Source organism: Phacochoerus africanus, chromosome 2 (genome assembly GCF_016906955.1).
Source record: "Phacochoerus africanus isolate WHEZ1 chromosome 2, ROS_Pafr_v1, whole genome shotgun sequence".
In the NCBI taxonomy this organism is placed as follows: Eukaryota; Metazoa; Chordata; class Mammalia; order Artiodactyla; family Suidae; genus Phacochoerus; species Phacochoerus africanus.
In genome coordinates, this window is record NC_062545.1 from 278,403,697 (window position 1) to 278,427,737 (window position 24,041).

General features: G+C 57.4%; 1 protein-coding gene across 3 annotated transcripts in view; it reads right to left on the minus strand.

Moving 5' to 3' along the window:
- The window catches only part of NACC2 (NACC family member 2), a 70,390-nt gene that overhangs the window by 10,141 nt on the left and 36,208 nt on the right, over positions 1 to 24,041 (minus strand). The window lies entirely within an intron of this gene.

The following is a 24,041-nucleotide window of genomic DNA, read 5'->3' on the forward strand; positions in this document are numbered from 1 at the left end:
CCCGCGCTGGAGGCTGCTCTGCCCAGGCTCAGGCAGCCACTCCCTGGCGGGTCTGTAGGGATGTCCCGAGGCCGCTCCAAGCTGGTCAGAGGCAGGTGCACCAGGCCCCCAGGGCTGCCAGTGTCCTACCCTTGTGCACGGTGACACACCCTCAGGCATCATGGGAATGCTCAGCAGAAGTCCCCTGAGCCCGGGAGACGGGGAGGCCAGGTGGTGTCGTGAGAAGAGCCTGGAGGCCACGCTGAGATTGCCGGGGCGGAGCCTCGGGAGCGGGGTGACAGGGAAAGGTCCCCAGTCCCAGGCCCTGCACTAGCCGGACGTGGTCTCCGCACCACACTCGCGTGGGGAAGCGTCAGGGCCGCCCTGCCCAGGAGGTCCAGCGTCCTCCAAACCACAGGGAGCAGGCCGGACGGTCAGCCCCGCTCTGAGGATGGGGGCTGGGGGTGCTGAGACCCACCTGCTGCTCCAGCCCCCCCCACCCAGGGCCTGGAATCATCTGCTCTGGAGTCAGCCCCAACCCCCGCCAGGGACCCCAGGCCACCCCTCCACCCTGTCCCCTTGGGGCTCAGCCCTTCCTGGAGAGGCACCCGCCAGTGTGCGCGGGACAGGGTGGCGTGCTGTGCTTTGGGTCTGGCTGTGGGGGGTTGCCAGGGCGAGGGCAGAGTTCTCCCAAGTCAGCAGAGCCCCGGGCGAGGCTGCAGCTCAGACCAGAGCAGGAACAGGGTGGGGGGTGGGGTGGGGGGGCACCACGCTGGGGTCACCCTGGGGTCAGGCAGCCCCTCCCACCTGGCAGGTTTGGGGAAGGCTGGGGGCGGGTGGGGGGCAGAGCAGCAGAGAGCAGTCAGAATCTTCCAAACCCGGAATTACCCAGGGTCTCGGGGAGCGCAGGAAAAACAACCCGGATGGTATTTTAAAACATAATTACCCGCTCCCCCCACCAGCCTGCTGTGATTACACGCGTAGACTCGCAGACTCGAGCAGAGCGCCAAAGCTGGCGCCCTGGCATTTACATAAAGAGTGCTCACCAGCAGAAATAATCCCCCGTCCACAAGCCCTGGTCCCGCGACGCTTCTCCCAACAGCAGAAGTTGTTTGCGCTCTGCACGCCCCCCCGGCCCCAGCCCGGCTCCCCAAGAGCAGAGACTGTCAGACCCAGAACAAGCAAAAGAGCTTCTTCTATTTCTGCGGTGCCATGTGCCGGGTAGCGCGCCAGCTAAAAATACCCCAAACAGAGCGGCGGCTCATCTGGAAGGGGGCTCCGAACCGCTTCCCGCACCCCGCCCCGCCCCAGCCCCAGATTACCCACTGCGCCTCCTTCTAGGGAGGGGGGGCTGACTTGCAAAGAGGTTCTGGGGACCCAGGAGCGCCTCGCACCGGGCACAGTGATGAGGCCCCGCGAGCATCCCTGGTGGCCTTTGGCTGGGTCAGCCCACACCTGATGGCAAGGGGTGGGGTGGAGGCCCCCAGGTGGGCTGTGGGCAGAGACCCTGAGGGTCACACCGAAGTCCCCCTGAGCGCCGAGGGACCCAGTGGCCTCCTGCTGCCCCAGGACGGGCCCCTGTGCCATCACCGGCCCTGTTCCCGACCAGCAACATTGGTTTCCAGGATCGCGGGCTCCAAATATTTAGGTGCCGTGCGATTTGGAGAGAAGCACGTGAAAGCCATCAGCTGTTTGTCCCGGCGGGTGAGTGACTGCTCTGCAGGTTGCAGACAGAGTCACAGTCATAAAAGTCTCGGCAGAACCATCGGGAACAGCAGTTCACCTGGACAGGTGGGCATCGGCGAGCGAGAAAGGCGAAGCTTCCCTCGGACCCTATGGGCCCGAGAGGAGGCACCTGTGTCCACTGGGCAAGTGGTGCCCCCCCCCCGCCCCCGAGGCTCTGGCTGGGGATCAAGAGGGTCCCTGCTGTGCCTTCGGGGTCCTGCTGCCCCCCCTCCACCCAACCCACGGAGAGACCCCGGGCTGAGGAAGGACAGACCCAGACCCTGAGGCCCTGGAGGCGTCAAACCCACAGAGATGGGAAGTGGCCGTGGGGGCGGGGCGGGGCGCGCGTGGGCGGGTCTAATGGGGACAGAGCCTCCGTCTGGGAAGAGGACAAAGCCCTGCAGACGGGTGGTGGTGGTGGTTATACAGCACTGAGCGGCGCACCTGAGAGAGCTTTCGCCAGTAAATCCTGTGCGCACTTTTCCACGAGAAAAAGGTATTTGCTTGTTTTTGTCTTTTTTTTTTAGGGCCACACCTGCGGCATATGGAGGCTCCCAGGCTAGGAGTTGAATCAGAGCTATAGCTGCTGAGCTAGACCACGGCTCACAGCAATGACGGATCCTTAACCCACTGAGCGAGGCCAGGGATCGAACCTGCGTCCTCATGGATGCTAGTCAGGTTCGTTAACTGCTGATCCACAACGGGAACTCCTGTTTTTTTGGGTTTTTGGTTTTTTTTTAGGGCCGCACCCGTGGCATATGGACATTCCCAGACTAGGGGTCTAATCAGAGCTGCAGTGACCGGCCTACACCACAGCCACAGCCACACCAGATCCAAGCTGCATCTGCGACCTATACCACAGCTCACGGCAACGCCGGATCCTTAACCCACTGAGCGAGGCCAGGGATGGAACCCGCAACCTCATGGTTCCTAGTCGGATCCGTTTCTGCTGCACCACAATGGGAACTCCCCTGGTTTTTTGTTTTTTGTTTTTTTTTAAAGAATGAATGGGGAGTTCCTGCTGAGGCTCAGTGGTAATGAACCCGACTAGCATCCCTGAGGACGCAGGTTCAAACCCTGGCCCCGCTCAGAGGATTAAGGATCCGGCATTGCCATGAGCTGGGGTGTAGGTTGCAGACATGGCTCAGATCCCATGTTGCTGTGGCTGCGGTGCAGGCCAGTAGCTGCAGCTCTGATTTGACTCCTACCCTGGGAACCTCCATATGCTGTGGGTGCGGCCCTAAAAAGACACACACACACACACACATACGAAGAATGAACGGAGGGCTGGAAACCAGAAGGGCTACGCTGGTCTCGGCCTGAACTTGCTCAGCCTCCTGCCGGTCAGGGACTGGGACTCTGAAGAAGGCGCTGGGCCCTCTCCCTGGGGAACACCCACCTAGACACCGGCCCTCAGGATGCTGCTGGGTGGGGAGGCCCCAAGGGGGGAACCGCGTCCCTGACCCCACGTGCAGAGTGTGTCCTGGGGAGTCCCCATCAGAGACGGCACAGGCGGCCCCCACCCCTGGGAGCCCCATCAATGTTGTGTGGCCACCAGCAGGTGACCGAGCCACCCTGCGGCTGCAGGGGAGCCCAGCTGAGGTTGGGCAGGGCAGGGAGGGGACAGAGAAGGTGACACCCACGCCACAGGACTGCATGCCATTTGGTAAGACAGCAGAATAAGAAAATGAGCCCCAGGTCCTTAATTATGTAGCAAAATAAACTGAAAACCAGATGGAAAGACAATCACGGCCCCGTCCCGCCCGATTCGCACTCCTGCAAGACACTGCGCCTGAGGCCGCCAGACGCACGTTCACGGCCCAGAGACAGACCCAAGCAGGTGCGTTCGGCTGATCCGTGACAAAGATGCACAGGTGCCCCATGGGGGAAGTGACAGCTCCCCAACGCCCAGCTCGGAGGCAGGGGTCACCCTGAGCCAGCCACACGTCCCTGCGCCGCACCTCACGCCCGAGATGGGGACGCACACAAATGGGCTGCGGACCTAAATGTAAAACCCAGACGACAGAGCTTTCGGCCTCGTGCCCGCCCAGGGACACACGCACCCACGGCCCCAAACCCTCGGAGGAGAAAATCTGAGCTCTCGGGTTCAGCGCAAAGCCTAGACATGACCCCGAAGGCACGACCCCTCAAAGCCCCGAGTGATAAGCTAAGCGTCGCCAAAACGGAGAGCTCCCGTGCGTGAAGGATGAGCAGACCGCCCGCCGCCGCCCAGGACGGTCCACAGGCCCCGCGTCTGACACGGACCGCGTGCGGGAGACCCGCAGCGGACCCTCCAAACTCAGCAGAAGGCAAACGAATAACCCGGTTTTAAGGGTGGGAAAGAGACCTGAGTTAGACACTTCGCCAGAGAACAGCCAGACGGCAAATTCGCACATGAAATGACACGCAACGTCATGAGCCATCAGAAGAATGCAAATTAAAACCACACCGAGGGAGTCCCCATCCTGGCTCAGCAGAAACGAATCTGCCTAGGAGCCACGAGGTTGCGGCTTCAATCCCTGGCCTTGCTCCGTGGGTTAAGGATCCAGTGTTGCCGTGAGCTGTGGTATAGGTCCCAGATGTGGCTCGGATCTGGCGTTGCTGTGGCTCTGGTGTAGGCCGGCAGCAACAGCTCCAGATAGACCCCGAGCCTGGGAACCTCCATATGCCTCAGGTGCGGCCCTAAAAAGCAAAAAAAAAAAAAAAAAACCCAAAAAAACAAAAACCCACACACACTGAGGAGTTTCCTCCCTGGTGTCTCAGCAGGTTAGGATGTGGCATTGTCCCTGCTGTGGCTCTGGTTACAGCTGTGTGGCACGGGTTCGATCCCTGGCCCAGGAACCTCTGCAGGCTGTGGGCTCAAGCAAAAAAAAAAACCAAAAACCCCACCACGTGGCGAGAGCTCTGCTCGTGGATGAGGACGGGGCTCCACAGCTCAGCCCTGAGCACCGCAAGTGCCAGCGAAGATGCGGGGCCGTGGGAACGCCCGTCCCAGCGGTGAGAACGCAAACTGGCCCAGCCCGCGGGAAACCAGGCGGTGTGTTGTGTCGTGAAGCGGCTGCTTAGCGGATGAGCCGGTAGGTCCCTTCCAGGTATTTGTCCAGAAGAAGAGAGAAGCAAGGACCGGCTGCACCAAACCCTGGACAGAAAGTGCCCACTTCAGCCCTGTTCGCCAATGCCCCAGACTGGAAGCAGCCGACGCCCCGTGTCAGGGGAAGGGACGGCTGGGTGCCAGCCACACGCCGGGTCACCACGGAGCCACAGGGAGGAACGTGCTATTGTTGCACAGCTTGGGTGGATCCCAGGGTGGCCGCGCCACGTGGAGGAGCCAGTGTCCTCATGGGTGGCTCCGTGTGGAGGACACGCGCCAAAGTCACGGGCGTGGGGACATGGAACCATCAGGGCGGCCAACAGAAGGGGTGGGGTGACTTCAGAGCCGCCTGGAGTAGCTGTGGGGCCCCGGGGGTGGACGGGGCTGTTCTGTGTGGGGGACTCTCCAGCCCCCCCAGCTCCGAGCAGACCCCACTCACGACACACACACCCACGGGTGCACGATCTCGCCCGTACAGCTGCCAGCTCAGCGCTAACCAGACTGGCAGTTCTGAAAGGGCCGCGCTGTGAACACAACTGTGTCAGCGTCCCAGGACCTGTCACCAGGTGGTCCCACAGGTGTGGTGGCGCCTGGGTGGGAGGGGAAGGGGGGCACCAGTGGCAGGGGTGGCACTGTGGTCGTCCCTCTGCCTTTTACATGCCAAAGGACAGAAGTGTGGCCGTGACACCACGGATGACAAGATGTACCCCATTTCTGGGGCCTAAAACGCAAGGACACAATGAGCCCTGGGACCAAGGAATCACGGCATGCGGGGGAATCAGGGCACGTGGGGGAATAAGCAGCAGCCAATGTCCAAGCCGGTGAGAAAGACGACTAAAGGTGGAAACAGGAACGAGACACGGAGCGAGGAGGACCCGTGCGCCAGAAAGGGACGCACGGCCGGGCTCGGGGCCCACGGTCAGGACGCTGCAGGCAGAGCCACCGGGGAAGACACGGGCCCGAGGGGCCAGGCCTGGACAGGGCCCCAGAGGGGCTTCTGGGGACGCCTCTGAGAGCCAGCGGAGGCAGTGAGGCCACACCGAGCAGCTTTGCATGGTGTGATCTTCTTAGATTCTTCTTTTGCTTTTCAGGGCTGCACTTGTGGCATCTGGAAGTTCCCAGGCTAGGGGTCAAATCGGAGCCGCGGCTGCGACCTACACCACGGCTCATGGTCATGCTGGATCCTTAACCCACTGCGTGAGGCCAGGGATCGAACCCGCATCCTCATGGATCCCAGTTGGATTCTTCACCGCCGAGCCACGACGGGAACTCCAATCTTCCTAGATTCTTTCAGATAACGAGCACATACTAGCTACACAAAAATAAATGCATTTAGCCTGCAAAATACCCCAGAGACGCACTCCGAGAATGACGGAGTGGCCACTACTGCTCGGACCCCCTTGGCAAGAACAACCCTGAAAGCTCATTGACAGGGACCTACTGTACGGCTCAGGGAACCACAGTCAGCATTGCACACTACCCTTTAAAGGAAAAGAATCTGAAAAAAGAACAGATGTCATACATTATGTACAACACTTGACACTAACGTGATAGTGCAAATCAACTCCATTTCGATTAAAAAATAAATCTGCGTTTAAAAAAAAAGTTGCCTGGGGAGTATCCGTGAGGATGCAGGTTCGATCCCTGGCTCCAGTCAGTGGGTTAAGGATCCAATGTTGCCGTGAGCAGTGGTGTAGATCACAGACGTGGCTCAGATCTGGTGTTGCTGCAGCTGTGGTGTAGACCGACAGCGGCAGCTCCAATTCGACCCCACGCCTGGGAACGTCCACATGCGGCAGGTGCAGCCCTAAAAAGAAAAAAAAAAAAGTTCCCTGGGAGCTCCCCCTGGGGCACAACGGGATCGGAGGTGTCTCTGCAGTGCCAGGGTGCAGGTTCACGCCCTGGCCCGGTGCAGCGGGTGAAAGGATCAGGTGCTGGTGCAGCCGTGGCACAGGTCACAACGGCGGCTCGGGTCTGACCTCTGGCCCAGGAGCCCCACAGGCTGCAGGGTGGCCAAAAAAGAAGACAAAAAGCTGCCTGGACTTTCGGGGCCAGGCCTGAGGAGGGGGCGCGGCAGCTTCGGGACTGAGCAGAGGAGGTGGTGGGATCAGGTACGTGCAGGGACTCGGGGGCCACGGCCAGCAGCTGGCACCCGGGGTGACCTCCCAACATCCTCCCAATGTATTTGCTTCCCACTAACGAGGTGTGTGTGTGTGTGTGTGTGTGTGTGCACGCACACAAGACCAGATGCTGAAAAACCACTGGCAAGAAACGAAAACACATTGAAGTCAAGACTGCGGCGTCTCACGTCTGTGCGGGACAGACACGGGGCGGCGGTGCTCTGGGGAATGTCCCGCTGTCAGCCGGGACCCGGAACAGCCGGGGCCGAGGAGCGGGGCACCCCAGGAGGTCACCCCACTGCGGGACAAACCCACGGCCTCGTGCGCGCAGCCTCGAACAGCTCCTGGGACGCCTTTGGCGCCCTCCGCTTAGGGCTTCCACCATGTGCCTTCACACGCTGTCCAGCATGCAATACAAAATTACCAGACAGCTGAGAAAGCAGAGCCAAATGATTAAAAAAAAAAAAACCCTCACCATTTACAAAAAGGTGAGATCGGAACGCTCGGTGATCTGTAACAGAAAACAGACAGACGCTGCCTCTCCAACATCTCTTGTTCATTTGCGCCAGAAAGGAACGCGACGGGGTATTTCACCAGGATCGACCAAAACAATCGAGTTCCAGAAAGACGACGGGTCGGAGGACGTTCAGCAGGCAGATGAGAAGACTGGAGAACCTACTGGGAAACGGCGCAGGGCAAAAGACCCAGACCGAAGCCGCGGAAGTGAAAAGAGGGAAAAGCCAGAGTGCAGAAGAAGTCACCTGGAGCTCGCAGGCCGCGGCGAAGCGTGGCTCGGGAGCGCGAAGGGGCGGCAGTTGCGCGGGAGGCGCCCACCACGGAGGATTCCAAGCTGATCAAAGACAGGACGGGCCTGGCGCTGGGCGAGGGGGCAGACGAGGACACACGGGCTGGGGCCCAGAACTGAGATGCCCCCACCTGGCACGACTGGGTACCACGGAGGCCAAAGTGATGCAGGCCTGACTGTGTGTGTGTGTGTTGGGGCGGGGGGCGGGGGGGGGGAGCTCCCTGAAGGAAGGTCTGAGCCAGGACGCGGCGTGAAATCCCTAAGCCTTCAGAGGAAAAGACACAGTCCTACAACAGGCGTGGAAAGGCAAATAAACAGAACAAAACGCCTGAGTAACCTGAAGGAAAGGGGAAAATTGACAAACCACATGATCGGAGGGAACATGGTTAAGATCGCAGAGGAAACCCCCGATATCAGTAATTCACACGAAATGTGATGGACTAAATATTCCCATTAAAGATGGCAAAGGAGTTCCCACTGTGGTGCAGTGGGTTAAGAGTCTGCCCACAGCGGCTCGGGTTGCTGCAGAGGCAAGGGTTTGATGCCCAGCCCAGTGGCAGTGCGTTAAAGGATCTGCCGTGGAGTTCCTGTCGTGGCGCGGTGGTTAACGAATCCGACTAGGAACCATGAGGTTGTGGGTTCGATCCCTGGCCTCGCTCCGTGGGTTGAGGATCCGGCGTTGCTGTGAGCTGTGGTGTAGGTCGCAGACATGGCTTGGATCTGGTGCTGCTGTGGCTGCAGCGTCGTCTGGCAGCTGTAGCTCCGATTGGACCCCTAGCCTGGGAACCTCCATATGCTGTGGGTGTGGCCGTAAAAAGCAAAAAATAAAATAAAAAATAAAAACGAATAAAAAACAAAGGACCTGGCGATGCCGCAGCTGCAGCTGGGACTCTGCCCTGGCCTGGAACGGCCCTGGGTGCGGCCGTGAGAAAAGCAAAAAAGGTTAAGACTGGATTAAAAAGCAAAACTCAAGAGCTAATCTTGAGCAGGTTTGAAGATGGGAGGAGGTGTGGTGGGTGAACAGGGGGCAGAAAGTGGCCAGGCAGCTCTGCCGACGTGAGACCAGACGGGCCTCGGAGCAAGGGGCTCTCCTGGGCCACAGAGCATCCCACGGCGACAAGAGGGCCCCGTTCAAAGGATGAAAAACCCGCATGCAACCGACAGGCACCCGAATCAAAACCCCGTACTACCCGGCAGAACGAAGAGGAGAGATGCCGCATCTATAAACATACACGGATTTTTCTTTTTTTTTTTGGCTGTGCCTGAGGCACATGGAGGTTCCCTGGCCAGGGCTGACTCAAGCCTCAGCAGTGACGCCAGATCCTTAATTCACTGTGCTGCAAGGGACCCCCCATATTTGGAGATTTTAACACCCCATGTCTTGAGCCAACATAGGAAGATAAAAACAGGGAGCTCCTGTTGTGGAGCAGCAGAAATCATCCGACTCGTGTCCACGAGGATGAGGGTTTGATCCCTGGCCTCGCTCTGTGGGTTAAGGATCCCACGTTGCCGTGAGCTGTGGTGTAGGTCCCAGATGTGGCACGGATATGGTGTTGCTGTGGTTGTGGTGTAGACCAGCAGCTGCAGCTCCCATTCGACCCCTAGCCTGGGAACCTCCATATGCTGTGGGTGCAGCCCTAAGAAGCCAAAAAAAAAAAAAAAGATAAAAACAAATCTGAGGAGTTTCCGTCGTGGCGCAGTGGTTAACGAATCCGACTAGGAACCATGAGGTTGCGGGTTCGGTCCCTGCCCTTGCTCAGTGGATTAACGCTCCGGCGTTGCCGTGAGCTGTGGTGTAGGTTGCAGACGAGGCTTAGATCCCGTGTTGCTGTGGCTCTGGCGTAGGCCAGTGGCTACAGCTCCGATTCAACTCCTAGCCTGGGAACCTCCATATGCCACGGGAGCAGCCCAAGAAATAGCAAAAAGACCAAAAAAAAAAAAAAATCTGAAAGAGTATGCAAGATTTGAGTTAATTACAGGTGCAGTTTATGAGGCTGAATAATGCCTTTTTTTTTCCCTGCATACAGAACATCTGTTGGGGCACAGTGAGTTTCCACAGATGTCAGAGCAATGAGGTGGTCTGAGAATATTCTGTGACCACGGGAGATTTAACTTGGAAAGTGTAACAAAAAGATGACCAGAAAACCCAAAATGTGTTTAGAAATTTAAGTAACACACCACTACATAACCCAAGGGTCAAGGAAAAAAAAAATCACGAAAGCACCAGGAAAAAATATTTTTTTAAAATATTTTTTTAAAAAAATATTTTTAACAACGTTGATAATGCAAATACGACACATCCCAATGTCTTGGAAAGAATGACGCAGAGCTGACCGGGAAACTCGAAGGGCATTTTATTTTTTAATTTTATTTTTTATTTTTTTTATTTTTGTCTCTTTTGTCTTTTGTTGTTGTTGTTGTTGCTATTTCTTGGGCCGCTCCCGCGGCATATGGAGGTTCCCAGGCTAGGGGTCCAATCGGAGCTGTAGCCACCGGCCTATACCAGAGCCACAGCAACGCGGGATCCGAGCCGCGTCTGCCACCTACACCACAGCTCACGGCAACACCGGATCGTTAACCCACTGAGCAAGGGCAGGGACCGAACCTGCAACCCCATGGTTCCTAGTCGGATTCGTCAACCACTGCGCCACGACGGGAACTCCCCTTGAAGGGCATTTTAAAAGGCTGAGACGTCAGTTGATCACAAAAACCAGGAAAAGAACAGCAGATTAGCTCAGAGGAAGGAGAAAGAAACCGAAATGAAAATGTATATAAGAAGAGGCGACCCTTAAATGATGGGGGCGAGGTGCTGACCCCTGGGCAGCTGAAAATCTACAGGTAACGTTTGCCTCCCGCACAACTTGGCTGTTAACAAGGAGCCCGCTGTTGAGCAGAAGCCTCACATATGCAGTCGGTTCACACATAGTTTGCATGTGTATGTATTTCTATTGTTGTTGTTTTGGATGCGCTTGGGGCATGTGGAAGTTTCCAGGCCAGGGACTGAACCCGAGCCCCAGTAGTGACAATGCCAGATTCTCCAGCTGAGCCACCAGGGAACTCCTAGTTATACTATATTCTTTTTTTGGGGGGGGGTCTGTGGCATATGCACCTGTGGCATATGGACGTTCCCAGGCTAAGGGTCAAATCGGAGCCAGAGCTGTGGGCCTACACGACAGCCACAGCCACGCCAGATCCAAGCCGCATCTGTGACCTGCATTGTGGCTTGTGGCAACACGGGATCCTTAACCCACTGAGCGAGGTCAGGGGTCAAACCTGCATCCTCATGGATACCAGTTGGGTTCTTAACCCACAATGGGAACTCCTATACTCTATTTACCGTATTCCTTTTTTTTCTGCACCTGCTGGCCTGCACCACAGCTCACGGCAACGCCGGATCCTTAACCCACGGAGCGAGGCCAGGGATCCAACCTGCATCCTCATGGATACCAGTCAGGTTTGTTACTGCTGAGCCGCAATGGGCACTCCTCTACACTGTATTCTTTTTTTTTTTTTTTGTCTTTTTGTCTTTGTTGTTGTTGCTATTTCTTGGGCCGCTTCCGTGGCATATGGAGGTTCCCAGGCTAGGGGTTGAATCGGAGCTGTAGCCACCGGCCTACACCAGAGCCACAGCCATGCGGGATCCGAGCCGCGTCTGCAACCTACACTACAGCTCACGGCAACGCCGGATCGTTAACCCACTGAGCAAGGGCAGGGACCGAACCCGCAACCTCATGGTTCCTAGTCGGATTCGTTAACCACTGCGCCACGACGGGAACTCCTACACTGTATTCTTAAACTACGTCAGAGAAAAGAAAATGTTATTGAAAAAGTCACAAGGAAGCACCAATACACTGACCGCTTTTCCGGATGGTACGGGCTTACGCCATCTGTCTACACGATGCCTCATCCATTGGCATCTCCGTCCACGCTGTGTCTCGTGCGATACCAAGCACTGCAGCTGCTGTAGGAGTTTCCCGCACTAGACATCAACAAGGAAGGTACGTGACAAAGAAGCCCACGTTTATTTACAGGTGTCGTACTTAGGGAGGAAAAGCTCTCTAAAGTGGATCCATGCGTTTCAAAGGTCAACTGAAAACACAACAGAGAAAAACCCAAAAGCTGGCTCTCTGAAAAGACTCCTCTGTTGGAAAGTCTCTGGCAAGACTGACGCAAGGCTCAAGCGCAGAAAAGACACAAACCACCAGTCCTGAGAACACGACACGACACGACAGCGGATCCTACAGAACGGGGGTCACGGCCAAGGGCCGGAGGAGCAAGTCTCTTAGCTGTTTGGGCCACATTGGGGGGCTGCTGTGGCATAGCCTTCATTTTTGCCTTTTTCCTTTTCATTTCATTTTTTTTTTCTTTTTGCCTTTTCTAGGGCCACTCCTGCAGCATATGGAGGTTCCCAGGTTAGGGCTAGAATCGGAGCTGTAGCCGCCAGCCTACGCCAGAGCCACAGCAACGTAAGATCCGAGCCGCGTCTATGACCCACACCACAGCTCATGGCAACGCCAGATCCTTAACCCACTGAGCAAGGGCAGGGACCGAACCCGCAACCTCATAGTTCCTAGTCGGATTCGTTAACCACTGCGCCACGACGGGAACTCCCCTTTTTCCTTTTTAAATACCTCTTTAAAAACAGAAACGCATCCTCCGTGTGTGGCCGGCTGGGGACCAGGCCCTGGGGCAGATCCGCCCAGTGTCAGAGTTTGCCACTTTCTTCCATAAACCTCAGGATGATACGGTACAACCCCAACGGAGAGGAGTACTGAGGTTCCTTTAAACAAACCAAATCCAGGAGCTCCCGTCATGGTGCAGTGGTGAACGACTCCAACTAGGAACCACGAGGTTGCGGGTTCGATCCCTGGCCTCGCTCCGTGGGTCAAGGATCCGGCATGGCTGTGAGCTGTGGTGTAGGTCGCAGACACGGCTCGCATCTGGCGTGGCTGTGGCTGTGGCTGTGGTGCAGGCTGGCGGCTTCAGCTCCGATTGGACCCTTAGCCTGGGAACCTCCATATGCCGTGGGTGCGGCCCTAAAAAGACACAAAACAAAAACAAAAAAAACAAAAATAAAAATAAATGAAAATGAAAAACCAAATACAGAACTACCATATGATCCAGCCATCCCACTCCTGGGCATGCGTCCAGAGAAAACTCTGAATTCGACAAGAGACAGGTACCCCATGGTCACAGCAGGGAAACGAGCTACGTGCCCATCGACAGAGGACGGGCGAAGATGTGGTCCATACACGCCACAGAACACGACTCAGCCGCCAAAAAGAAGGAAACCGTGCCATTTGCAGCAACACAGATGCAACGAGAGACTCTCACGCAAGTGGCGTCAGAGGAAGACAAGCACATGGTGCCACTTGTGCGGCATCTAATACGAACGATACAAAAGAACTTACCCACGAAACGGAAAGAGGGCAAAGCCAACCTTGTGGTCGTCAGAGGACCCTCGGCCAGGAGGGATAAACTGGCGTTTGGGATTAATGCGGATTAAGGCATACACACCACGCTGGTGAAAATCCACTCAGGATTCCCCAAGGACCTACATGCGGAGAGAGTCTGAGAAAGAATTGATCCACGTACCTGCACAGCTGCCTCGCTTCGCTCCAGGTCTGAAACTGACAACATTACAAGTCAACGATAATCCATTCGCATTGATTCAAAAATAAATTTAAGGAGTTCTTATCACGGCTCAGCGGAAACGAATCTGACTAGCATCCACGAGGACGCAGGTTCAAGCCCTGACCTCGCTCCGTGGGTGAAGGATCCGGCGTGGCTGGGGCTGTGATGTAGGCCAGTGGCTACAGCTCCAATTTGACCCCTGGCCCGGGGCCCTCCATACGCGGTGGGTGTGGCCCTAAAAAGACACACACAAAAATGTTTTTAAACCATTAGGAAGATTTTAAGAGGGTATTAGGAGTAAATTCACACCAATAAATCTGAAAATTAAATAAAGCTGACAAGCTTCTAGAGAACTCACCAACACCGACTTAAGAAGAAAAAGAAATCTAAATTTAGCTAATACAGACAGGAATCTAATACTGTCCTGCAAAAAACTCCAGGCCTAAGTGGTTTCACCTGTGAATTAACCGCAAACGTTTAAGATATTGGCTAAACTTATCCTAACGCTTCCAGATCGTTTTTTTAAAAGACGAGAGGATAATTCTCAATTCACTTTTTTTCCCTTGGCCACAGCACGCAGACGTTCTAGGGCCAGGGATCGAACCCACACCACAACAGTGACAACACCAGGTCCTTACCCTGCTGAGCCACCAGGGAACTCCAATTCTTATTTTCTTTTAATTAATTAATTACCAATTCAATTTTTTTAAGGTCTGCACCCACAGCATATGGGGGTTCCTAGGCCAGGGGTCCAATCAGAGCGGCAACCGTCAGCCTACACCACAACCACAGCAACGCCAGATCCTTGACCCACTGAGCGGGGCCAGGGATCGAACCTGCGTCCTCCTGGATACTCGCCAGGTTCCTTACCACTGAGCCACAACGGGGACGCCGCTCTCATTTCATCTTATGAAGCAAGATAGCCTTGCCAACAAAAAGGGAGCCATTACCTTAGAGGATAATGAGGGGGTACACTCACTCGTAGACACGGCGGTGAGAACCCTAAGGAAAATATCAGCCACTGTGGAAAGCATGGCCCCGTCCCCCACAGCTGTGGCCTCCAGGCGTGGGGCCCAGACTCCCGCCTCCCCTGATGTGGGTTTGGGGTGCTGACACCAGCACCTACACGGCGTGTGCTGTGCACGGACGTGGTACCATTTAACAGGTTCCCGGTGGTCAGGCTGGAGCTCTGGACACCTGTTCAGGGCGGCAGGTGGCACACGGCGGGGGGGGGGGGGGGGCCTCCAGGCCAGAGGTTCCCCCAGTTTAGTGAGGGCTGGACCCCAGGCCTTCCACCTGCCTTTCCTGCCTCCTTCTAGGAGGTGAACATGGGGGGGGGGAGGGGTCACGCTCAGAGAGGCCCCCTCCAAAAACGGGGGCAAACAAAATTAGGACGGGGGATCCAGAGGTGCATAAAATAAGGACCCGACATCACGAGGCGGTTGACCGTCTTCCAGGAATGTGAGGCTTTTGAATTTTGGAAAAAGCAACTTATAACATCAACAGGCCAGAAGGGAAAGGCGACCCGACCACCTCGGTATTTAGAGAAAAAGCTTTGGTGGAGATGCAGCGCTTATTTACGGAAAAACAAAACAAAACTCTTCAGTTCGGAAGAGAAATTCCCTGAATGTGATAAAGGGAATCACGAAACAAGCCTAGAGCAAATATCCCACTTAAAGATGAAACACTGGAAGCCCTTCCTGGGTTTGGAAGGAAGACAGGGCTGAGCCGGGAGCTCTGGCCGGAGGAAGCAAGAAAGAAAACGAGCCGAAATCAATGACACGTCAGTAACCTTTTGAGCTGAAAAAGGCTAAGAAGAGGACTAAAGGAAGCTGTCTTTCTCAGCACACGACACGCGCGTGCAGAGCAAACAGCCAAAAGCACGCGTGGGTAAAACCTGTGAGGGTAAAGATGTGATTTGAGCTCAGTGGCCAGACTTCTAAAAATAATCCAATTTGTTTCTGCATATTAGCAATAAGCAATGGGGGGGCTTAAATGTCATTAAAACAAAAAATGAATTTCTAGGAATAAATCTAATAAAAGATACGCAGAAAAGCTACAAAATAGTCCTAAGAAAACAGAAACAGATATCAAAAAATGGAGAGATACACCCGATCTTGGAAAGACTGGTTTGCCCCAGACTAATCCAAAGAGTAGGTGATGGAATTCCCATCGTGGCTCAGCAGAAATGAGTCTGACTCGCATCCATGAGGACACAGGTTTGCTCCCTGGCCTCGCTCCGTGGGTTAAGGATCCGGCGTTGCCATGAGCTGTGGCGTATGTAGGTCACAGACCTGGCTTGGATCTGGTGTGGCTGTGGCTGGGGCGCAGGCCTCCAGCTGTGGCTCCAATGCAACCCCTAGCCTGGGAACCTCCATATGCTGTGGGTGCAGCCCTAAAAAGACAAAAACAAAGCAAAACAAAACACAAAGAGCAGGTGAGATCCCAGCCAACTTTTAGCAGGGATTGTGTGGCATCTGGCAAATTGGTTCCAAAAGGCATATCCAGATGCCAAGAAATAGCCCAAGCAAGGCAGAAGCAAGGAAGACAGACCTAGAAGACCCACACGGTAGAGACACTGGGGGGTGGGGGGTGGGCGGAGGGGTAAGCGCAGGGACCGACGGAGCTCGGATAGAAGAAGCCAGACCTGTGACCCCGTCTGGGGACCACGCGGGGGACACGGCGACGCCGCTGTGCAAACGCGGTCTTCTCAGGAGAGCGTGGCAGCAGCCCCACTGGAAAGGTAGAGAGAAAGGCAAATCTGGAGCCGCAGGTCACACTGCTTTAAAAAAATCCAGTGCAATAACATTGAGAACTTTGTCTAGATACTCATGTTGCAACAGAAGAAAGGGTGGGGGAAAAATGTAATTGTAATGTATACATGTAAGGATAACCTGACCCCCTTGCTGTACAGTGGGAAAAAAAAAAAAAAATCCAGTGCAGATATACTGCAGAGGGCAAAGCCTTAATGGGCAAACAGGGGGTCGGCATGGGGACTGTTAGAGGGGAAACGAGACGCAGGGGACAGAGGCGCTGGAGAAGCCCGGGGCGCTGAGCTCCACGCACAGACGTCAGTACGAATGTGCCATTTCTGAGTGGATCGGTCCCCAGCTCTGACAGCTAAAAGGTATGAAAACCACACCCCTGGGGCGACGGGCAAGCCCAGCCCCACCCCGCCGACCCCACTCAGAGGGAAAGCCGCTGACTCCAGGGCCGGGGAACTGAAGGCGCAAGACGAGCCTGGGCCCCTCTGCTGAACGAGAGACACTTCGAAAAGGGCGTTAAAAAAATAACTCTAGGAGTCCCCACGGTGGCTCAGTGGAAACGAACCCGGCAAGCATCCATGAGGATGCAGGTTCGATCCCTGGCCTCGCTCAGTGGGTTGAGGACCTGGTGTTGCCGTGAACTGAGCTGTGGGGTAGGTCGCAGAGGCGGCTCAGATCTGGTGTTGCTGTGGCCGTGGTGTAGGCCCGCAGTTCCAGCTCTGATTCGACCCCTAGCCTGGGAACCTCCATGGGCCAGGGGCACAGCCCTCAAAAGACAAAAATTAAAAAAAAATAAAAATAAAAAACCACCTCTACACCAACACTAAATAAGCAACAGCAGTACGTGAAGGAATAAAATAAGTGAAGTAGGGGGTTTGCGGAAGCTCATCCCGACGAAAGACGACCAGCTCATAAATGGAGCTCTGGCCCCAGGTCATCACCTTGGACCCATCAGGTGGTAATTAGTCCGGGCAGGAATCATTAATGTTTGTTTACTTATTTATTTATTTGGGCTGCACCTACAGCATTTGGAAGTTCCCAGGCTAGGGGTCGAACGGGAGCTGCAGCTGCCGGCCTGCACCACAGCCACAGCAACACGGAATCCAAGCCCATGGCAACACCAGACTCTTAACCCACTCGGTGAGGCCAGGGATCGAACCCACATCCCCACAGATACTAGCTGGGTTCTTAACCTGCTGAGCCACGACGGGAGCTCCAAGAATCATCAATAAATACTAGAAGTGGTGGGTGAAAGGCGAACGGCACAGCTTTTCTTGCCACGGGGGCGACTCTCCCTGGCGGAGGTCACCTCAACCAGAGGACCCAGGGGGACGTCGCAGACACCGAGCCAGACCGAGGTCGGGTCTCCACACACGACACACTGAGGACACGTCCGTGGAATTCCGGAGGACCGTGTGCAAAACACGCAATACCCAGTACCCACTACCACCCAAGACAAAGAGGGCAGAAGACTGGGAAAGGCTCGGCCAGGGCAGGTGCACAGACTGCAAACACACACACAAAGGGTGCACCACGTCCGTAGACACCAGAGAGCTACCAGTTAAAGCTGCAAGGAGCCACCACCCCAGACCACGAGGGTGGCTTAAAAGAAAGACAAAGCCAAGTGCCGACGAGAAGACGGAACACCGGGAATTCTCCTGGTTGGCTGGTTGGGATGGAACGTGACAGAACTACCGCCGACAAGAGTTTGGGCAATTGCTTATACAGTTAAAAATACACTCACGGCGGGACCCACACTCTCACTCCTAAGCCAACTCACCCAACAGAACTGAAAACTGAACTGTGCATAAAAACCCGGACACCGCGTTGCAGCATCTCATTCCATAACGACGACAAACTAGCAACACCCCAGAGGTCCTTCACCTGGCAACCAGATGAACCCATGACGGAGTACTACTCAGCAGGCAAAAAGAAGGAGCTTGCGCTCACACCACACAAATGATCAAATGCCTTCTGACTCGAAGGTCACGTGCTGCGAGACGCCACTGATGTGCCCCACACCAGACCTGTGGTTGCAGGAGCTGGAAGCAGGAAAGAAAAGACCCCGAAGGGGCCCCGGGGGCGGGGGGGCGGTGATAAAACCCGGGAGGTGAAACGGCTCTGGGTCTTGATTACGAAGGAGGCGATCACCTGCCTGTATGTGTTTGTTGAAACCCAGAGGACAAGACGCCCCAAGCAGTAAACTCTACGGTGTTTGGATTTTTTTTTTTTTTTGTCTTTTTGCAGCATATGGAGGTTCCCAGGCTAGGGGTCCAATCGGAGCTGTAGCCCCCGGCCTACGCCAGAGCCACAGCAACGCGGGATCCGAGCTGTGCCTGCAACCCACACCACAGCTCACGGCAACGCCGGATCGTTAACCCACTGAGCAAGGGCAGGGACCGAACCCGCCACCTCATGGTTCCCAGTCGGATTCGTTAACCACTGCGCCACGACGGGACCTCCGGTGTTTGGATTTTAAAGTGGAAAAAAAGACAAGTGGCTGTTTCACAGTGACATTATCATAAAGTTCAGAGCTTACGAAGAAGTAAAATCCATGACAACAGTTCCACAAAGGACCAGGGCGGGGAAAGGAAAATACACAGTTTCGAGGGTCCGAATCCCACGGGAGGGAGCAACAAACCCGACGGGATCAGCCGAGACTCACGAGGCAACTCCACACGGCGGGGGCGGGGGGGGGGGGGGTCTAATCACTGGGTCACCAGCAGAGCTCAGGAGGAACGCTGGAGAGATGCAGTCCCAAAGTGCGGGACGGAGTTCCTGCCGCGGCTCAGTACCTTAAGGACCTGACACAGCGTCTGTGAGGACGCGGGTTGGATCCCTGGCCTCCCTCAGTGGGTGAAGGATCCGGGGCTGCCGCAAGCTGCAGTGTAGGCCAGCAGCTGCAGCTCCAATTCGACCCCTGGCCCAGGCACTTCCATGTGCTGCAGGTGCGGCCACAAAAATAAGACTAAAAACGTGCTGGAAAAGAGGAAGAAAACACGGCTAATAAAAAACTACTAGTGAGATAAGAGGTCTGAACCTAATCCCTTTGAAAATTACATTAAATGCAAATGCTCCAAAGACTCCCAATAAAAGAGGATCAGACTGGATAAAGAAGCCGATCTCAACCATGTGCCACCTATAAAATACGTGCCTTAAGACACAGGAAAAGGACGACGGGAGGTCCCTGGCGGTCTAGCGGTTAGGACCCGGTGTTTTCACTACTGCGGCCCAGGTTCGATTCCTGCTCTGGGGACTAAGGGGCCACATCAGGGCACTGCGTGCCACAGATAAATAAAATACAATAAAGTGACAGTAAAAGGCTAGAAAGAGCCAATGCCAGGCACACACTAAATATAAGAACTGGCACGGCTACACGAACACTGCGTGGACCAGAAATGGATAAATTCTATGAAAGACACACATTACGACAGCCTGAACAAGACAAAAGAGAAGTTCTGTAGCGCTCTGTATCTACACCAACAGAATATGTACTTAAAAATCTTCCCACAGTGAACAAAACAGCAAACCTGCAGGCCCAAGTGGCTTCACTGGTGAATGAATTCTACCCGACGCTTAAGAAAGACAGAACGTCAAACGTACACACACGCCTTCAGAAAATAAGGGACAAGGGGACAGAAGGCTGGCGTGTCCTCCTGTCCCACCAGACAAAGATGCTGCAGGCAAACCATGGATGATCTGCCTTCACGAACACAGATGCCAACCTCCTTAAGAAAATATCAGCCAATTGAGGAGTTCCCGTCGTGGTGCAGTGGAACGGAAGAGTGGTCCAACCCGCCGCAAGGAACTGGATGCAACCAACACATCAGGAAAACGGAGGCAGTCCCACTTGCACTGGGGCAGTCGCGGCAGCCCAAGGACAACGGCGCCACCCGCCAGCCACGGCCACGGCATGGAGGATGCTCAGCCTCCGGGTTGGGAGGGCCAAAGACCCACCCCCTAAACCGCAGGGACAAATGGCTCTCCAGACACAGTTGATGCAAGAGTCAAAAACAAAACATCCATCCTGTGTGGTCCCGTGAAGGCAGACCCGCAGGAGCGGGAGGCAGGTGGACGTGGCCCGGCGGGGTTGGGGGGACGCCAGGGGACACTGGGGGCGGGAAACCTGGGGCACCTTGACCATGGGGTGCTTGACTGCTGACGGGGACCAAGCACATCCCCGTGCACTTGGCCTTGGCGTGTCGGCTCATGTGTACACCCGGATACACGAGGCGGACGGCAGGCAAGTCTCGCTCCTGTTCTCCAGGGACGACTCTGCCCCCGGACGCTCCAGAACAGGCGGAAGTAGCGGGGGACGGAAAGCAGGGCGGAGGCTGCCTGCCATGGGGCCAGGGGATGCCAGCAACAGGGCGCCAGGGCCCCCGGGGCGCGGGCACACGCGCTGGCTGACTGCGCCGACGGCGCCCCGGCCTGGCCTCACCCGTGGCATCAAGTGTGGACGTCCCACCTCAATACAACGGGTCTGAGAAGACATCTCAGGGTGTTTGGGGGTGCGAGGGGTGATTGTGACTTTGCATGGACCCCAGGGAGGCCACAGGGATGAGCCCAGCTGGCACGTGGGGGGCCTGGCTGGCCCTCAGGCAGCTGCCAGGGTGTGAGCTATCTGACACGCTGGCACGGACACCTCTGTCACCAGGTGGCCTACCTGGATGTGACGGGGGACCCTCCAACACCAGGCAGCCCAGGGTAGCGCTGGGCTCTAAGAGTGTGGACCCAGTTAAGGCTGGGCGGCAGTGTGGATGGGTGGGGGTGGGGTGGGGCCTGCAGAACACGTCCTGTCCTCTCCCTTCTCTGTGGGACCCCAGGTGACAGCCTTGAGCTCTGGGTGCAGGGGGTGGCCTCCGCCAGGCGTCCTGTGACCAGGAGGAGGCCCTGCTGTGGGGAGTGGTGACACTTCAGGCGGGCCCCTCTACCCTGGACCCCCACCCACAGGACAGGACAGCCAGCAGACGCTCAGCTCAGAGGTGGTGCAGGAAAGGGCTGGCCGGGGGAGCGGCGGGGTCAGGGAACATGTGCTGCCGGGGTCTGTCCTGCATCCAGGTGTGGGGACCCGGGCAGACCCCGAGGGGGAGCAGTTCCACCAGCAGCGTCCTGGCGCACCAGCAGGGCACCCCAGAGCCGCCCCTCCTGGAAAAGGGCTCATGTGGACGCGTGGCTGGTGCCTAAACACCCAGGCAGGCCTCCATCTCGGACGCCCACAGGGAGCCCGTCCATCGGTGGGGGGCCCGGGGCCAGACGGTGGGCAGACCCACACAGAGCAGGGGAGGAGCCCGGGCAGGCGTTGGGATCGCCCCTGCCAGCCCTTCCCTCAAGGGCCGAGGGGCGGCCCGCCCTGACCTTGGCCTCCAGCCGTAGCGTGTGTGTGTCCGTCTCCACGGGCCACACCCATCCTGGTGGCCACTGCTCCCAGCCTGCGGGTGCAGACGCGCCCAAGAAGCGTGACCAAGGGGAGGCCACACCAGCAGACCCCTCGTGGTGCGCGGTGGGGGCGGGGCCCTCTGTGCTCCCCCCAAAAAACAACCCCACCCCCCGTGACGAACCCGGCCTGAGCACTGGCCCCTGGCTCCCACTCCCGCAGCCACGGGCGTGCAGACACCCACTGCGCTGGGGCCCTGCGGCAGGGCTGCCCTGCGCCCCGAGCGGGGGCCGAGCCCGCTGCCACGGGGGGTGAGTATGACCCTCCCCATCGACACCCCCACTCCTAAGAGCGACACATGCAAACCCCCCAGCGTCCTTGGAGGGGGAGTGGATGAAGCAAGCACGGCACCTGCCCGGGGGCGATGACACGGGACTCGGAGGGAACGGAGGAGACACAGGGGACGGACCCAGGGGGGCTGGGGGGGCCCAGGCTCCACACCCTGCTGTCTGTCACATTCAGCTCCCTGCTCTCCAGACGCTCGGGACACGGGAGCAGCTGACGGCGCTTTAAGGGGACGAGGTGGGGGTGGGGTCACCGCATGGGGCCTCCCCGCACACAGGGTGCCAGTCAAAAGCCCCCCGAGGGTCACTCAGGCCAAGCCCTCCCCTGGCAGGTGGGGAGACCGAGGCCAGAAAGGACAAGGGCTCCAAGTGCCCGTAGGCCCCAGCAGTTCACCTTAGAACATTCTGGATCCCGGCTCTGAGCGCCCGGCACAGCCTGCGTCCAGGCCCCCCGGGGGTGCCACGATGTCCCCAGTCAGGCCAGGCCAAGGTGTGCAGGGACCTGGGGGTGGGGAGCCAGCACCCAAGACCAGTCCCCCTCTGCCCGTCTGCCCCCATGGACCCTCCCCCGCGCCCAGCGATAGCAGCCACGTCACCGCCAATAACCTAGATTTTAACCAAGAAATCACACAGCCCTCCCTGCCCCACTTACGGGCTCACGGAGGAAAAAACCCACACAGGGTCAGCTGCAGGCAGGGCCCCCCCCACCTCCGCCACCACCCACCCCACCTCCAACACCCCCAGGGAGCGGGCAGGGGGCTCTGATCGCCACAGGGCACAGACACACAGGCCTGGGCTGGACGGTGCCCAGCCTGAGATGGACACAGTTTCCAGTCTGAGTCGGGGAGGGCTGGTGAGACGGCCCGGGCACGATTAAGGCAGGAGGCTGCTCAGGGCAGCTCGGCTTCCCCAGCCCTACCCTGGACTGTCCACGGCCACTGTGCCTTGGCTCCCTGGAAGACTAAGGCCACAGGTGGGCCACGCCTGCGCAGGTGAGGGGGACCCGGGTTCAGACGGCCTACTGCCCCCGACCCACTCCCAGTGATCCCAACACCATCCTGCTTCTTGCTGCTCCAGAGGCACCAAGGCCTGAGGACATGCTGGCGGGAAGGGTCCATGCGGGGGGACCCTAGGGAGACATCTGAGCGAGGGTTCTCCTGGGTCCTGCTGCACTGTCCCCTCTGCTGAGCCCCGTCCAGCTGCTGGCACGGGGGACTTCAGGGACCGAGGGTAGCCTGTCTTCTCGGGAAGGGCTCGGGAGCCGGCCCAGCTGCCTCTGGCCCAGCCTGGGCTCCCCTGGGGGCTGTCGGCCGGGGGCAGAGGAAAACGGCACCCGGGTGGCTCCTGGGGTCCCAGCAAGGCCTGCCTCCAGCAGGGCTCACAGGGCTCTGGGCACCAGGAGCACGAAGCCCTCCCTCTACCACTAAGGAAGCCCAAGTCCCGGTGGAGCTGGTCTGCGTGCTCGCTCGCGTCCTGCGGAATTTGCGCAGGTACGACGAGACGGGTTAAGATAAAGCGATGAATTCTAAGGGGGAACCGAGGCCCAGGGCCCCCGAGGGGGCTGCGCAGGGCAGTGCCTCCCCCTGCAGCTCTGAAAGGGACCCGAGAGAGGGACCCAGGGTGGCCAGACCAGAAGCCGAGATCCAGACGGCCAGCCCTCGGCCACAAGGCGGCCGGATGTCCCAAGGGCCCCAGGCGGCCGGGGCTCCGGCTCACTCTGCCCCCACCACCCCCGGGGGCTAATGGCTGAGTGCCCGCCTGGAGGAGGAGGCGCAGCAGTGGGAGGAGAGGACACGGGAGGCCCCGAAGGGAGGAAAGAGTCCCCACACGGCCCCTTGGGGTCCCAGCTCTGGGATGTCACTTCCCACTGGCACCACACACCCGGTCCAGCCCACTGGACACAGGCCCCGCATGCAGAGCAGCGCAGCGCAGGCAGCAGGCCCGGGCACACAGCCAGTTTTCGGGGAACAGGGAAGAGGCAGGGGGACACCTGGCCGGGGCCTCCACGGCGGACCCTTCACCCAGCAAATCCTCAGCCACCCCTGGGGACCCGATGCAGCCTTCGGGCAGTGATACGGACAGGCCAGGTTTAAAGGTTCCAAAGGCAGGAGTCCTCCCCGAACAAGCTGGGGGGCAACTCGCTCAGTCCCCCTGGCACTTTCCGGCCTGTCCCCCGGGGCTGGGCCCAGGGAGGTGGGTAC